General features: G+C 39.7%; 2 long non-coding RNA genes across 3 annotated transcripts; both read left to right on the top strand.

Moving 5' to 3' along the window:
• Positions 1–5,249: 5,249 nt before the first annotated feature.
• LOC120735488 lies at positions 5,250–8,128 on the top strand. The gene is made up of 3 exons (XR_005696272.1): positions 5,250–6,282; positions 6,465–6,740; positions 6,887–8,128. It is a non-coding gene; the product is annotated as an uncharacterized LOC120735488 (long non-coding RNA).
• A 4,981-nt stretch (positions 8,129–13,109) lies between these two features.
• Positions 13,110–15,717, top strand: LOC120735486. 2 transcript variants are annotated; one of them, XR_005696268.1, is made up of 3 exons: positions 13,110–13,329; positions 14,328–14,445; positions 14,803–15,717. It is a non-coding gene; the product is annotated as an uncharacterized LOC120735486 (long non-coding RNA). The 2 variants fall into 2 exon arrangements; XR_005696269.1 differs by having other exon boundaries at positions 13,115–13,329; positions 14,358–14,445.
• Positions 15,718–17,162: the final 1,445 nt, after the last annotated feature.

Genomic DNA, 17,162 nt, shown 5'->3' with positions numbered 1-17,162 from the left:
TGTCCAACTATTGACAGCTAACCTAGCAAAGAGAAATTTTTTGGCAAACAGCTTTCCATGCCTTCAGAAAGGGACACCAGTGTGGACTTGGATGAACAGTTATTTCAGAGAGTTTCAGGAGGCCCGAACCAACAGACGAACCAACGACAGCAAATGCCAGTCCTCCAAGTCGGGCAGATTTACACTTAAAGAACCCCATTTTGCTGTGTAAAAGAGAAAATTAGACTGTGTCTCAGCTGGTGGTGGAGCCAGACAGTCAGGCAAGTTCACGCTGCAAGGACCGTGCACGTCCCCCTGCCTTCAAAAGAGGGGGGAGTTGTCAGTCTTCACTCCCTAAATGTTCAGTATTCATGGCTCAAAGATTGTTTCATTTTGAGGAAGGGATAAAAGAAATTGAAGTACTAGTGAATATTGCACTAAATAACAAACGCACTCTTTGTATTGATAGACAGATGGGAATATATTTTTATTTTGACTCAAACTGCTGACTGCTCTTGAAAAAGCCAGTGATCAGATCACATCACATCACTAGAGTTATCAGCAGTGTTGGGCAAGTTACTTTGAAAAAGTAATTCAATTATAGTTACTAGTTACTACTTCAAAAAAATTACTGAGTTAGTAACTGAGTTACAATATTCTAAAAGTAATTAATTACTTGAAAAGTAACTATTGCGTTACTTTAAAAAAAAAAAACATTTAACCCTCTGGGGTCCAGGGTGTAATTGGCCATTTTTTACTACTTTTGATTTTCCCTCCACATTTTACATTTAAAAACTATTTCCTTTGCCTTGTTTGGTATCATCCTTTTCAGCACAACCTCACGTGCCTGGATTTACAGTTATGTTTTCATTTTGACATACTGTATTAACACAATTGATCCAGAGGATATCATCCTGATGCGGCCAGAACAATCTGTTTGACCCAACACGATGCATGCATTTGACCTGGACTTGTGTTGTTTGTATGTTTAGAATGATGTCTGGATACAAATCATCGTCATATCTGAGAATACACCATTTACCAATCAGCTCTGGACTTTCCCACTGGATTTCTTTTTCTGGATTCCCCCCACTGCCTGTCTGTGATACAGCTGTTTCTATCTTCTGGCCAAAAGTGAAACACTGGGTGTTGCAGCACTTGCAGTTAAACTGCTTCCATGTTGTGCACATGCAGCTTACATCACGAACCATCAGTTCTCCTGGAGCTACAGTAATGACCTGGTGAATTCTCATGGTTCCAGGAACAGCTGGTATCTGCTTTGGCATTTTCTTCATAGCTTCCTCAACATCTTCACTTTTCCCAAAGAACAGTTTCACACTTGTGTTTGTTTCAGAAAAGACCCTGAATAATTCTTCTGCATCTGGGATGTCATGCCCCTTTGCTACCATCATGTCAGCTGCTCTTTTTAAGGCTCCCCCGACACCATCTGGTGCTCCTTTTCCATGACTGCCTCGAAAATCCAAGACCAGCCTTGAATCCTCTTCTGTCCAGTTCTGTAGTGAAAAGGTAGAAGTTTCTTTGTTGTTTGTATCACGTACAGGCTTAAAAAGTGCAGCACAGACACTTGTGGATGTTGGCCTTGAAGGGAATCTAGCACAGGATTTAGGTGCTGCCATATTGCTGGAGGTCCTTTATGTCTACTGGGGGAGATGGTGCTAAAGCTCACAGGTTCTGAGAGTCTACCAACATACAACACACCAGTATGAAAGGTGGCCTGCTGATGTGAAGCCCCAGAGTGGACCACCTGAACTTGAGAACTGTATTTACAGCTGTAGTTTTCTGAGAAGTCAACATGTATCAAAGTCTCCTCACCTGACATGTTGTTCTTCAGGCATACTGCTGCTCGATATTAAAGTGATTCATTTTAAATTTCTTTACAAAGCTCTGGAAGAGCTCAATGAGGTCCTCTTGTGTGCCCTCCACACATTTCTTGAGTGTCACCTTGACAGTTGCCTCCATCTCTCACGCTCACTCTGCAGGTTTCTCTCCCTTCTTTCAGGATCAGCTTTAAGGCGTTCCCGATACTTCCTTTGCCTTTCTGCTGCTGTTGTTGGTGCCATCTTACTCGCATCCTTAACATGGAACATAAATCACATTCAGCATGCATGCAGTATAAGAATGGTGATTGAATATAATAACAATTAATTTAAATAATGGGATAACTTAACAACCAAAGTATTAAAATCTCAACCCCGTTACAATCAAAAACATAACAGGGTCGAGATTTTTGCACAAACTGGCCGCTGCTCAATATAGTGAATACCAGACAGAGAGCACATGGCATGCATGAAATTCAAAATCACCACATGTTCATGAACTAACAAAAAACTTTTTCATAAGTAATAGTTTTCTATCTTTTTTTCATGTTACGGTACAATGGGATTTGGACAACAGGCTGTGTCGATAAATGAAGCAGAGGGAGCCTGACCATGCGTCACACATTTGACGAGTTAGGAGTGAGAATGTTGATAAGACACAAGGGGTGGAGAGACATGACCTCAAAAAGTGCTATAAAGAGTGGAATGTCACCACCCCTTTTCAGTTTGCCTGGTCCTGAAGAAAGATGTGATGTGGAATGGAAAGTTCAATAGACTAAATCTGCGATTTTGCTTATTTATGTGCGGTACACACTTTCTGCAAAGTCTTTACACAACTAGAAAGCTCTTGGAGCTTGGAGTCAATAGATCTTTGCAGCAGCAAACATGATTGAGGGGAAAAGGCCATTATCACAGCAAGTCGAGCGGGAACTGATGGGTCTGCATCCCAACATGAATTGGATTCAGAGTGTCTGTCCTCTCCAGTAAGGCCTGAAGTGCAGAAGGCAGCGTGCCCAGCCAGGGTGACGCCCAAACTGGAGAGCTGCCTGGAAGACAAGTGGATTTGCGACACATGACACTGAGCTCAACAAGACACTGGGCAAGCTGTGGCAGTGAGTACAACTCAGTTTCATCCAATGAACACCACAGAATTTAATGGATTTTTTCTTATTACTATTACTGCTCCATAAGGCAACAAAAGTGCGAGGAAAAAAAACAGGCTCTGCCTGTGAATCACTTTCTTTTCCTCCTTCCAACCTTTATGGCTGCGCATTCAAAACATTCATTAAAAGGACAGTGATGTGTGCTAGTGCACGTGTAGAGATGAGATTTATGGACTAAGCGCTGTTCTCTCATTGAATTAATGTACAATGAGTCATACATCATCTCTCAGTCTCCTCCAGCCCAATATCCATTTGTAGCATTTTTCAGAGGAACAGGAATGGGAAAAGGAGGCGCAACATCAATTTGTCACCATGCAAACAGCCACAGCTCTCAGCCATATGTTGCCTTGAACAACCCGCACGCTGAGGCTGGAGACCGCGGAGGACGCTCTGTGAAGAGGGAGTTGAGTTGAAACCGGAGCCAATCATCCCGCCCTGTCTGCTGTGCCCACAGACAGCCTGGGTCTCTCGTGGGGCCCACCCAGCTGCCATGTACTCATTTGTCACACTGGGAGGAAGAGACCGCTGGTACACCAACCCTCCCATATCCTCCACGCATCCGTGCCTCGCCATTTGGTCGATACGGAGTCATCCGTTTAAAAGGTGTACTTATTGTACTTATTTTTGTGTGTACTTACCCCATTTTTCTTCTTTTTACTTACCAGATTCCACGAGCCATGGAGGATGTTGCTAGGGAGAACATGGATGGTTTGGCCACAGCATTTTCAAGTGCCTCCAGTGTTCCATATTTCCTGACTGACCCAGAGATCCTCATTCCTCTGCAGGCTAGTACTGTTGACAATGCTGGTGAGCAACTAGATGCTGACTTCGATTTTGATGGCATCGTAATCGAACCGAGATGGCTGGAAAGGTTGAAGCTGTTGTTCTCAAAGTTCAACCTTTCTCTCTACCGAATCCAACAGCTGCGGAATTCTTGGCATTTGATCAAGAAACATTTTGATCTAACCAAGTTTTCCAAGGAAGGCTTGGAAGTCCTACACAAGGTTCGAGGCATCGACCTTGTTGAGCTGGATGAAGGATTTAAATTGCATGTTGTTGCAATTCCCCGATCCCTTGTTAGGGTTGACAAAGCCTGTCAGTCCCCACAGAAACCATTGATCTCATCAATGGTATGATGATCAACTTTGTGGAGAATCTTAAATTGTTCTGCTCGCTCTTCAGAAACTTCAATGTATGCCTGGTAGAATGCCCTGCATGGATTACAGCTTAGTTTGTAACTGTGTGCTTGGTGTGGCTGAAGAAATTGCTCATCAACTTTACTGTTGCGGTGAGGACCTGCAGATGGCGAGGCATTGTAACACTTTCCAATTAATGTGTTCTTGAGGAGGAAAAGTGTCTTCACTGGTGCTTTGCTAACACTGTCAATAAAGTCTTGATGTGTAAGGTGATATGGTGTGTTAGGGAGAGATTGTGTCACTGCAGTCCGGGAGTTCACATCGTACTGCTGCTCTGCCCTGTGATGTCTGACGTTTATCTGGCTTAGACGTTTAGGTTCAAGGTTCTTTGCTGTCCCTGCATTCCACCTGTGCTGCTCGTCTGTACACGCAAGCCCTGTCTTTCCACTGATCGCAGCATTCTGCACCTGTAACAAACATTAATAGTTTTTTTTTCTCACTGTCAATACTCAAGATTTCAAATAATGAGGAAGTTTACACTAACAAAAGCAGTACACGGTCGGTGTCCTGCATGTTATAGATATGACCCTGTGTCAATTCACCTGAATCATATCCAAAACAGATATAAACACTGGCAAAGTCACCCATATTATCCATTTCATATTAATAGTCAGTTACTTTTTGATGCAGAAATATACATCCACAGTCTAATTTTTTTCAAAGTAGTGTGTGTGTGTGTGTACAAATATACATACATATATAAACATACACAAACACAGGAGGTCGAGAAAGTGGCCTACACATCGGAAGGTTGGTGATTCACTCTGCTCCAGTCGCCAGGTATCCTTCATACCAAGACACTAACTCCAAGGTGCTCTCCGGTGCATCCATCGGAGTTTGATTGTGTGTGAGCATTAAAAAGCACTTGCATAGGTAAATCTTAGAAAAAAGCGCTTGGGTGAATGAGGCAAGTTGTATAAAAGCACTTTGAGTGCTCAGAGTAGAAAAGCACCAGTTTATCCTTTAACTTAACTATAATGAAGCTTCTTCATTTAAAATAAAAGGAATCAGGTTATCACAAAACAACTTTGAAGGTTCCACAGAGCTTCACAAACAAGTGTCCATCGTACTAAACTGATAATGAAGGAGTTTGAATTTTCTTAAGTTCATTCCTGAGAGTCAACTTTCCTCTAGTTTTTAGTCGCTAGCTAGCTTTAGTCAGACCAATTAGCATCCAGTTTGATTCATTTCCAAAGTGCTCCTAAATGAAACAGAAGTCATGGTTTGACTCACCCTGTGCTTTTATGCAAGTGAACCAAACTGAAATGACGGCCTCTTTGTCTTTCTCATTTCATGAAACTCAGAGCAGCTCCTCTGGGTAAGCAGGTGATCAGGTTAAGAGGTGGTTCTCTGCCATCAAGGAGCATTCCAAGTAAGTGGGCATTTTCGTGTAATCTTAAAATCCAAAGCCTGTAGAATGGAGATGTTACTGCATTAAATCAGAAAGTACCGATAATTAATCTCCACAATGAAAATAAAATCGGAATTCTCCAAAATATTGCGACAACACTACTTTTGGTACAGCAGTTCTTGCATAGTATTTTACCTTTTTATAGCCATCATGACTTCTGTTTTTATATTCAGTCACTTATTTCTTTTTTATACAGTTATCATTTTAAATTACCATGTGCAGTAGCCATATTGTTCAGACTACATGTTATTATTATCGTTGGGGGATTGCAAGAGTGAAATAGTTTGTAGAGTTATATTAAAATGTGAGAAGACTAATGGAATACTATGTACATTTCATAACTTAGAACTAGAGCTTTTAGTATTTTAGTATTTATAATCAAGTGTGTGTGAGTGGGGGCTGGAGCAATTTGCCCCTATAAGTACAACCAACAGAGCAGGGCCAGTGGTGAGAAACTTGAACGTCTGGATGCTAATTGCTCTCTCTCAGTGATGGCTCTCCTGCACAGTGTCCTCTCTCTGGTCCTCAGCTGGACAGGTCTCTGTTCAGTCCTGTACATTTTCAGTACTGAACTGGTTGCTGTGGTTGCACTTTGGACTGCGAGGCTGCTGCTGCGTCACACCTGGTACTCTCACAGGTTGTCCTGTTTCAGCAAACCACAGACACGTTCATGGCTGTTGGACCATCTTGGGAAGGTACGACAAACAGATATCCTCCTTTTATATGAACTATTTTAAATATTTGTAATCTCTACATGATGCAGCTATAGGTTTCAGAGTTAAACAGGATGTACTTTTTGTTGCTATGTTACTATTTCTCTTTGATTGCTATAATCAGCACCAATCTTTAAGTCTTGTTTTGTGATAAAACATCATAGATGCAGAGCACAGAAGAAGGCCTCCAGCGGTTGGATGACCTGGTGCAGACATACAAACACTCCTGCTGCTGGTTCCTCGGTCCTTTCTACCATCTGGTCAGACTCTTTCACCCTGACTACGTCAAACCTCTGCTTATAAAACACCAACAGTCAGTCTGAATTACACCACATTTCCAAAGCTTTTGGTGTTTGCTTACATTGAAGGAAGTAAATGATGAACAGTCAGCATCACAGTGAAAGATGAATTAATTTCTCACCGCCTGCTCCCATGGCTGGGTGAGTGAAATATTTCAGTTTTCCTCATATGTTGCAGAGTTTACTGGAATTAAATCTTTCCCAGTATTGATTTTGTTCTAAAAGCCAAACGACAGTGCTCCTAACTACAAGTCTTTTTTTTTTTTTTTTTTTTTTTTTGGTTTCAGGACACAGTCTGTTGATCAGTAATGGAGTGGTGTGGTCCCGCAAGAAACGACTGCTCACTCCAGCTTTTCATTTTGATATATTGAGGCGCTACATTGCTGTATTTAACTCCTCATCTAAAATCATGCATGTAAGATACACACAATCACGCATGCAGTTATGCACACAAAGCTGATCGCATGACAGTTTGAGTTTATCCCTCAGCTCATCGTCATACCTCCAAGCGGGCAATGTGGACAACCAAGTTTGTGAATGCGATAACTTGAGACGTAGGCTACATGGAGTTTTGAAATCGATACCATAGGTGCATCTACTAAAAATCTCAGACAAGTTCGATTCTCAGTGACCTCGGCTTCAAAGTCAGGGGTCACAGGTCAAGTTTTCTGAAAATGTTAAATTAAGTCACATCGGGTTATGAAGTTGATAGGATTAGTGTATACAGGGGTACCACCGGTCGCAAACAAGACAAGCAAACATTGTTAAAACTGGTACAACCATCAGAAAAATACGTTTTTCAGTTATTTTCAGATTCTAAATTAGTTATTCAGGTTTTAATTGCAGTAAGAGCACACAGAACACAGTAACAGCCACCTTAAGATGCTTTACTGTTAGTTAAACAACTTACAGTATTAAAAAAAACAGCAGTAATCAAGTGAACTGCTATGAGCAAGCACATTCTGGTGGTCGGAAGGAAAAAGTTACATTTAGCCGGAAGAAACTTTCAGCAGAATAAGACTCAATGTCAATGTGATGCCTGTTATTCATATTTCTTTTGGTGAAGAGTAACACACCCTCTACAAAACTACTACATCATTTTCTGTAGTGATTTCCAGAATTGTCCAGCAGTCTGACAGCATCTTGATAACACTGATGACTTGCAGTCATCAGTTACTCCTTCACCTCCAGAAAGGAGTTTTCTTCTTCTTTCCTTTTGAAATTTTTCAGTTTTATGATTCATTTGTTTTAGTGCACCACACCTTTTAGCAGCCACTCTTTCAAGAAGATCAAATGTTTCCTTATCAGCAATTTTCATAGGATACACCGACGTTTTCACATGCTTTCAAACTGCTGTCATTTAAAACAATACACAAACAGTGGCACTGATGAGATGTTTATATCTTTTATTAATAATAATAATAACTTAGATTTGTACAGATCGAGTAAAGACGAGTGGGAAAAAAATGACTGTTTACTTTAGATTCATGAAAGTGCAGAATGTGTTGAAGCATGGTAATATTCACATTACATGGAGGGGTGTTGTTTGTTTTTGTGTGTGTGTGTGTGTGTGTGTGTAGGGGGGGGGGGAGACTAATAGAATAATACGTATTTTATTCATTTGTTTTTATTTATTCTCAACTTAAAAAAAAAATTCCTTAAATGGCGTGGCTGTAGCTCAGGTGGCAGAGCAGGTCAGCCACTAATCAGAAGGTTGGTGGTTCGATCCCAGGCTGCCTCCTGGCTGCATGCCAAATATCCTTGGGCAAGATACTAACCCCGTGTTTGCCTGCTGGTGATGGTCAGAGGGCCCGGTGGCGCCTGTGTCCGGCAGCCTCGCCTCTGTCAGTGCGCCCCAGGGTGGCTGTGGCTACAATGTAGCTGCCATCACCAGTGTGTGAATGACGGAATGTAGTGTAAAGCGCTTTGGGGTCCTTAGGGACTAGAAAAGCGTTATACAAATGCAGACCATTTACCATTTAAATTATCGAGGAGGCTGAACAGAGAAACGCACAATCTACATCTACACTGACTGCACAGAACTTAGGTGATCTTTAAAATTCATACGTATAACATAAGTTACCATATTTGAGATAGTGTTCACTGTTTGTCCAATAACATCTTAAACCGATCCTGAACAGTTCAGCTGCTTTAAGTTGAAGACTTAGACTGCATGAATCACCCCCCAAATGTGATTTTCTTTCCTTGCTTATGCTGATATCTTTATCCTGTTAATCCGTCCTTGTTTTTGTTTTCAGGACAAGTGGTGTCGAATTGTAATCTGGAGATGTTTGACCACATCACTCTGCTGACTCTGGACAGTTTACTAAAATGTGCCTTCAGCTATGACAGCAACTGTCAGGAGTGAGAACAGCCACTTATTTCAACTGATATCTTTCATTTTTGTTGTAGTTGTCAGTTTCTAAGAAGATTGTCCCTTCAGGTCTCCCAGTGAGTACGTATCAGCCATAGTGGAGCTCACTGACCTTGTAACACATCGGCGAGAAAACATTTTTCACCACTGGGACTGGATTTACTGGAAGACTCAGCAGGGGAAGCGATTCAAACAAGCCTTAAAGACTGTACACAAGTAATAATCTGACCTTCTGACATTTCTGTAGCTGAGTTACACAATTTACATAGCTTTTACGGAGCTTCGAGTTGTTGTAGCGCTGACCCTGCTCAGGTTTCGACTGACCCCAGGGGTCAAGCCTGAACTCGGGAGCAGCTCGGGGAGAGTTCGCCGTCTTCCCCAACTCGCCCTGCGTGCAGAGAGAGGCCTGTGGCTGCAGCTGGAGCCTCTTAACAGAGTCACACAAAAGGAGTAGTCAGAGGAATGAGTTACTAAAATAATATTGTAACTGCATTTAAGAGTTAAAAAAAGATCAGCCAGATCTTAACAGGTAAAAAGTTATTATGAGTCTTAATGTTAACGGAATTACCTTTTAAAAAACATATTGTGTCTTATTGTAATTACAATTATCCTTTTAATTACAGATGTTATCAAATGCAACCAGATTGATCAAAGATCCCATATAAAATCATGTGTAATAAATGGATATAAACAATGTTACATTTAATATTAGCTTAGCTTTGCCTGTGCCACAAACACTTGCTTCTCTAAGGTCCACCTGTTGATCCTCCTGAAGCTGTGCATGTCTGCAGCTACCAGAAAGTCTTGTTAGAAGCTGCTGATTGATTATTTATTTATGATGTCCCCTTGTATTCTTCACCATACTGGGAATGCTTATGTTGTGTTCAATAAAGACACAGAAATTCCTGATTACATGTGTTGTTTTCCTTCAATGCCATGGACGGCCAGTCATTCATCCTCAGCTCATCCCAACCAGCAGACCCAATGCTGTTCGTCTTATGTAGGGGTGGACTGCCTTTTTGTTGACAGGTTGCTGTCATTTGGTTTAATCTTTTAGAGTAGCTAAGTTTGTTAAATCCTTGAGACAGGCTCCTTTCTTTGTTGTTGTTTTGGCATTGGGTGCACCCTGAAGTTATAATCAGCTCCTTCCTTTGTGTCAAATAATCTTACAAAACAACTCATTGTAAATAAATCATTATCAAATTTTTCCAGTTATGTGATGTAGCTGCTTGGGGTCTGATGAGGATGGTTGTGGTCTGGCCACCCCTAGACGGGCCGTCACAAGAGTTTTATTTTAATAACCGATGCATCCACAGGTGTATTCATATATGAATGACAAAGATATTCTTTAATGTCTCCAAACTTATTTTGCATATAGCGCTGCTGTTACCTTGTTGCCCTCACAAGATCTCCTGCTAGTTTCTTTTTTGTTTGTTTTTTTTATAAGGAGACTCATCATGTTGTTAATTCTCAGAGTCCGCACAGCAGCACGTTCCCTGGTTATGCTGGGTTGTTTTCTTGTATTTAGGATTAAACTGATACCTTTGCAGGAACCTGTCAACCCATCCAAGTGCCACCCAGGCCCAATGCTGCTTAGCTTCAGAGAGCATGAGGTTGAACGTGTTCAGGGTGTCATGGATGTAAACAACATTCTTGATCAGAAACTGACTTTTTACACAACTTGGTAAATAACTTAAAATAAAAAGTAAAGATACTTGTATTTCACTTTTAGATTCAAATTTGTTTTGAACCTTGTGCTCATACTTTTTATTCTATGTTTTATTCTAATGTTCATCTGATGTCTTATGGACGAAACTCATGAAATTATTAACTGAAGCTGCTTTCCTGTGAGGAAGATGGTGACACCCACATCATGAATAAACTAAAGCAAGCATCTCTACACATTTGTCCTCTTGAACGCTGTGCATGTCTGATCTGAAGCTACCGGAAAGGTTCGTTTGAAGGTGTTGTTGGTCGTCTATATGGTGTGTTAACTAAAGACTCAAAGAAATCCTTATTATGTGTGTGGTGTTTGTTTAAGCACTTTGTCTTTTTTCAGTTGTCCTTTTTGATAAAGCTCATAGTTAGTGTTGGATCAGGTGATCCTGACCCATTTCTTAATTATGCTGCAAAAGGCGATGCTTTGGTGGGCTTTGCATGATGAGTTTTTCCTTCCCATTGTCACCTAGAGCTTCTCATAGGGAGTCATCTGATTTGGGGGGTTTTCTCTGTAATATTGTCGATTCTTTACAGCATAAAGCACCTTGATGTAACCATGGTTGTGAATTGGTGGTATGTAAAGAAAACTGAAACACAGGAGGCTGTGACAAGTAGCAAGTGAGATGACAAATTATTACTACCAAGTGCAAAAATAAATAAATAAATAAAGCATATAGTACAGTTCAATTCACAATTGTACATAGGACATCCAGTCTAGTAGGGTCTTATTTATAACAACAGTTATTTGCAAGTACACAAGATCTCATTGACCAACAGAGGGAGCCAAATCCCAAAGACCCTACAATAGCAAAGAGAAAAAAACCAACAATCAGAGGACTCCCTGTTAGCAAGCACTTGGCGACAGCAGGAAGGGAAAACTCTCTTTTAACAGGAAGAAACCTCCGGCAGAACCAGAGCTAGAACAGGGGAAGCCATCGACTGGGGGTGAGGGAAGGAAGACAGGACAAAAAACACACTGTGTAAAAAGACACTGTCTTCCAATTAAGCAAGAATTACTTTGTTTTTGTAAGTGTGTGCATATTAAAGACAGCTGCTCTAGTTGATTGACTCACTCAGTTAGGATGTTCCTAATGTAGTACTTCTACATTAACATTTGCCATCTCGCTGTTTCCCTATCAGAGCCAACAGTAGCCAAGTCTCGATCTAGCAATAACAACTGCATCTCTTCTTTTGTTAATAAAGAAATATTTTTTCTGTTCTCACTTTATTCTGTATTCTGTCAAGTTAGCCTTTGCCTTTTTACCATTTCAACTATAAATCTTGAGTGGGAGAGGGAGATCGCCTGGGAATGCCAGTTGCTGTGAACTTTTCCCTTCTCTATGTAAACGGCAGAGGGCGCTCCTGCCATTCAATGAAGAAGCTGCACCTGGAAATACTTGAAAACGATGAGAGCTCTTAAAACCTTGAGTTAAAAGTTAAAAGTGACAGTTTAAACAACTCAGGTATTTTCTAGTAGACATCTGGGTTTGTGACTGTGACATGATGCTGTAAGTAGATTATTAGCATTCACAGTTTCTTTGTTCATAAACTCATAGAGATGCCCACGATGGTGGTAACTGACAGTGTAACACTATCGTTTTCATTCAAAGTACAACACTATGATCTGACTTTCAGCTTTGATTTGCTTTTACATTGGATTAGCAGGGTGCTAACTACAGCTGTCTGATATAATGCATAGCTTTAATAATAATGATGATAATAATGTACCGTAACTCTCAGCCACCACAAGTAGCCACCACTACACTCCTCTCTCTCCTCCTGAACCAAAGTGGAGAACAAGTCAGGTCTGAATGCAAAAGCAGATGACAATTTTTTTCTTTCTCAACAGGTGATCCAGGTGATCGATAGATGCATTTTTTTTTTCTGCTCATTCTGTTGGTTTTTGTCTTTTGCCCTTCTCCCCCGTCCCTCTTCTCAGCTGTTTCTCTTTCCCTCTTTCTTTCTCCCCCTCTTTCCCCCAGTCAAGTCTGTCCCATATTCAGTAAGTGAAAATAAAATAAACAATAAAAGGTGAATCAAATGGACCATTATGGCAAGGCTGGGATGGTCAATTTGGTAAAGTAAATCCGTTGGGCATCTTTCTTTGCCTTTAGACAATAATTCTGATGAAAAAGAGCCAAACGGGACAGGCAAAAAAAAAAAAAAAAAAAGCAGATGACAATATGTCTTCTCTATTTTCTGCTTTCTAACTATTTTTAAATGTGAATACAGTTTAGTAGTTCTGCGTGTCTGTAACTGTTTGTTATTTACAAGGATGTGATTAAGTATTAAAGCAAGCATGTCTTTGTAAATAGACATAAAAACTGGAAAGTACACACACAAATATTTGTATGTGCTGTAAAGAAAGTAGGTCTAGAAAGTAGGTGCATTTCCTTCATTTGCAGCCACATTGCTGTGACTCTGCTGGTGTGGTTTTTGTGTGTATCACATAAAGGCTCAGAGTACAGACATGAAGTGGACAGGAAATGTGGTTGCTAAGCTATGTGTGCTAGTGTGAGTGGTAACCAGGACATAAGTACAAGTTGTGTAGCATAAAAGGGGCTGACACAGAGAAATCGGGGTTCATTTAACTTCTTTCTAATTTTCTCTTTTCGGATGAGCCTCAGCTGCACACAGGTCAGTCTGTGAACTATTTTGATTTTAACAAAAGTTTGCATTTGTGTAACTTTTTGCTCAAGTGTAATAAAATTTACGGAGATCTTTAGACCTACTTAAACATCATTTAATCTCTTTGCATCCTGATATATATATTTTATTATTATTTTTATTATTTATTCTATTTATTGGGGGGGGGGGGGGGGGGGATAAAAATTCCTCTGTTCTAACATTCCTCTGCATGTTCCAATTTAATCAACCTCTCTTCACCATGATGGGAATCAGAGCGCTGGGACTGAAATGCCTGCTAATTTAGTGTTAAACCTAGTTCAATAACTACACCAGCTTTAGTTTTGCCATCAGATACCAGTGTTTGGATACTGATACCAGCAGCACATATACACACTGAAACACTCAAAGTAAAGGACTGGGTTGTTATTGTTGTAAATCTTGTAGTTGGAGGCTCTTAGGTAGTTATTCCCATTCAGTCAGAGGTGTCATCATCTGTATGTGTCCGGTGTTCTGTCTGTCAGAAAACTCTTCAGTATTTGTTCTTCAAAGAGCTCCAAGCCAGCAGTAATCGGTCTAGGCCCTTTGGTCACGTCTACATCGGTATCCACATCAGATTTGGGGTTTCATCATCTTAAAATGCAAATGAAGAAAAAGTTGTGTTTGACTCATTATTTAAGTTCATAGGATTTTGAGGTGAAATTTCTGTGTCAAAATGAAGACCCGATCAAATTTATGGGACATTAAACAGGGTTCCATACTTTTGTTGTGACACTATAATAAATGTATTTAATAAAATGCACTTTGAAATAATATCCTCTAAATGCTAAATAAAAATCCTTTTAATCTGTTTGAATCTACTCAGACAATAAAGACAGGAAGACAACAGGAACCCCTCATATTCTAGTCTCAGTGAATTTGCATATCTGATAAACATGATGTGGTTTCTGTGATTAGGTCGATTTTGCTAAAGCTTAATACCTGAAAAGTCTCCATTGATTTGTGTCTAGTTTGACACAGAATTAATTCACCACATTCAGGGAAATTCACTGACTGAAGATATCTTTACCAGCTGGTGCTGCAGACGACCACCTTGTGCCCAAACCAGCAACCAACTCACAAGTCAAGGTGAGTCTGCTGTCAGTAAAGCAAAAACTAAGATAATTTTGAGAAGTGTGGCAAACAAAATTGTGGTTGTTTCTAATGTAACACTAACAGTCGAAAGAGTAGGGTAAGTCTATGCAGTATTATTTTCATTATTTTACACATCATTTTCTGTGAGTATTGTTTTATTGTACCTGTAATCTAAAAGCTTTTAGAAAAATAACCACATAGTTCATTTTCCAGATTAGATTACTACAAATGTTTTTTATCTTGATCTTAAGCTTTTTAAGTAGGTTTTTTATGATTGTTGAATTACATCAACGAAACCAAAACAGTACAGAGGAGAGACTCCTTTAAATATTCTCTGTTTTCCTTCCCCAGGGAATCATGAGGGTTCAGAGTGCCTGTTTGCTGTTGCTGCTGCTCTGTGCTGCTGTGCTCTCGCAAACTTACAATGATTTCAAAAGGAAACACATCCTTCCAGAAAACGGCTCTCGTAAATGTGATGATATGATGAAAAACGTTAATGGCATCAATCAGTGCAAGAGAATAAATACGTTTATCAACCAGAAAGCAGAAAAGGTTAAGGCTTTGTGTAAAGGTAAAAAAAATGAATACATCACCCACAAATTTGATGTTATTGACTGTAAGATGAAAAGTGTGAAGCCTTGTAAATACAAGTCTCTAGCACTCAAAGGAAAGAAGAAGAAGGTAAAATGTGAAAATGGCCTACCAGTACATCTTGAGCAGGGCATATATGACAATTTTGATTATGACAGTGAAAATTAAAGATTGTTGTGCTTTTTTCAGTTTTCTTTGTAATGCTGTACGATCTTTACCTTCCAGTATAAAGCGCATTGACACAACTGTTGTGATCTGGCGCTGTTTAAATAAATCTGAATGGAACCGAACAAAGAATTTTACCTGTGCCACAAACCCTTTAATGTTGCCATTGCTATATTTTGATTATTTGTTTTCGATTGTTTCATTGTTTATTCATGCATTTTTTTGGACTTCTTTGTGTAACCTTTATGGGTTACACGTGTTAAAAATGTATTTGCAAGTGATGAAATTTGCTAATGAGTATTTTTGAGTTTTATCTGCATATTTCTGAAAAATAAACCACATTCACATTTTGCTTTAAAGCACAAAATGAGCGAGTACTTCTCTGAGGACCGTCTCCGGACATCGGTTCTCTCTATGCATGTCTGCAGCTACCTGAAAGGCTTCTCTGAAGTTGTTTTTTGATCATTCGAAATCCGCTTGTGTGATAAATAAAGAGGCAGAAAAACCTTATTTTGTGTGTGTGTGTGTGTGTGTGTGTGTGTGTGTGTGTGTGTGTGTGTGTGTGTCTTGTAACCAGTTAAAAGGTTCACATACTTTTCGTGCGATTGTGCTAAAGAACAAAAAAATATACATACTGATCAAATAATATAAAATGAGTACTTGCTACATGCTATTCTTCCTTAAAGTGCTTTCTGTATTCTGAAAAAGAGAGACGTGATTTTCATTAAGCTATCAAAACATGTCTTCACAACTGTTCAGTAAAAACTACATTTACCTTATGAAAGGCACATTTGAGCTTTTATGCTGGCGCTCAATAGCACGACACGAGTGTTGAACTCAGCATTTCTGACCCATGTCAGGGGCTGCAGCGGTGCATCAGGTTGTGATGAGACCAACAGAGATCTTGACAGAATGACTGTTTAGCATCATTGCTTCACTTTTTGTCAAGAATAAAGCCTATAAGCTATAATTCTGTTATGACTCAGATCATGAGCAGGTAAACACAAGTATGTACAGCATACTTCCATGCTCCAAACAAAAAGGACACTATCAGATTTAAGAACAGAGGAGATGATTATACAGATTCCAAATTGTAAGTAATTGGAGTGGATGATAATTTAGCTCCACTCTCCAACTCAATGACTTTCCTGACTTTGAAGTCCACTGGAACACGTCAATCAGAGAAATAAACGCTGTGACAATCCTGCTACATAATGAAATAGAATTTATCATTAAATTACAGGATATTTGGAAATAAAAAGGGTTTTCCACGCTCTTTTATTGTTTCCCATATCCCCATTTTTATTTAATTAATATAATTTACTGTATTATTGCATGTGGTGATCAATTTTACCCATATTTACCATAGTAAGGCCTTACTTGAGGGTTGTTGGAAGTGCCCAAATTTTGTGGAAGTAGTTTAGCAGATGAAGTCATAGTGTGTAATAGTGTGTGGTGTCAGTGCAAACATGCAGTCTTTAGGAGTGAGTCAGCACATTTTCTCACACCATGCATCACCTGTGACCATCATTCTGATTTGATTAGCATTTTCTGTCATTGCATGTACCGTCACCATATTATTATATTATTACAGTATATTCTTTAATTGCCATGTAGTGTTTCTGACATTGTTTTCTTATTTGCTCTGAATCAGGTCTGTTTTGCCTCTGGGGTCTCTGAAATGTAAAACCTGCTGGTAAATATTTGTCTTCACACCTACACAACACTTTTTTTAAAGTGTTAAATGGAACACGTGAATGTGTTTATTTTTTTTTATTTTTTCCGATCAGCTCTCGTAAACCTTCCTGCTAACCAAGCAGTCATTCTCATGCACTGATCACAAAATCCTAACTCAAATCAAAACGGCTCAGTCAGAACAGAACAAACACGTAAAGACGTGAATGACATGAGCTGCCTGTGTGATATTTAAAATGAATGATGGCAATCATGGTTAG

This window comes from Simochromis diagramma, unplaced genomic scaffold (genome assembly GCF_900408965.1).
Source record: "Simochromis diagramma unplaced genomic scaffold, fSimDia1.1 OVJJ01000027.1, whole genome shotgun sequence".
In the NCBI taxonomy this organism is placed as follows: domain Eukaryota; kingdom Metazoa; phylum Chordata; class Actinopteri; order Cichliformes; family Cichlidae; genus Simochromis; species Simochromis diagramma.
The sequence above is the reverse complement of the archived record's forward strand: the minus strand, read 5'-3'. Positions and strand labels throughout refer to the sequence as shown.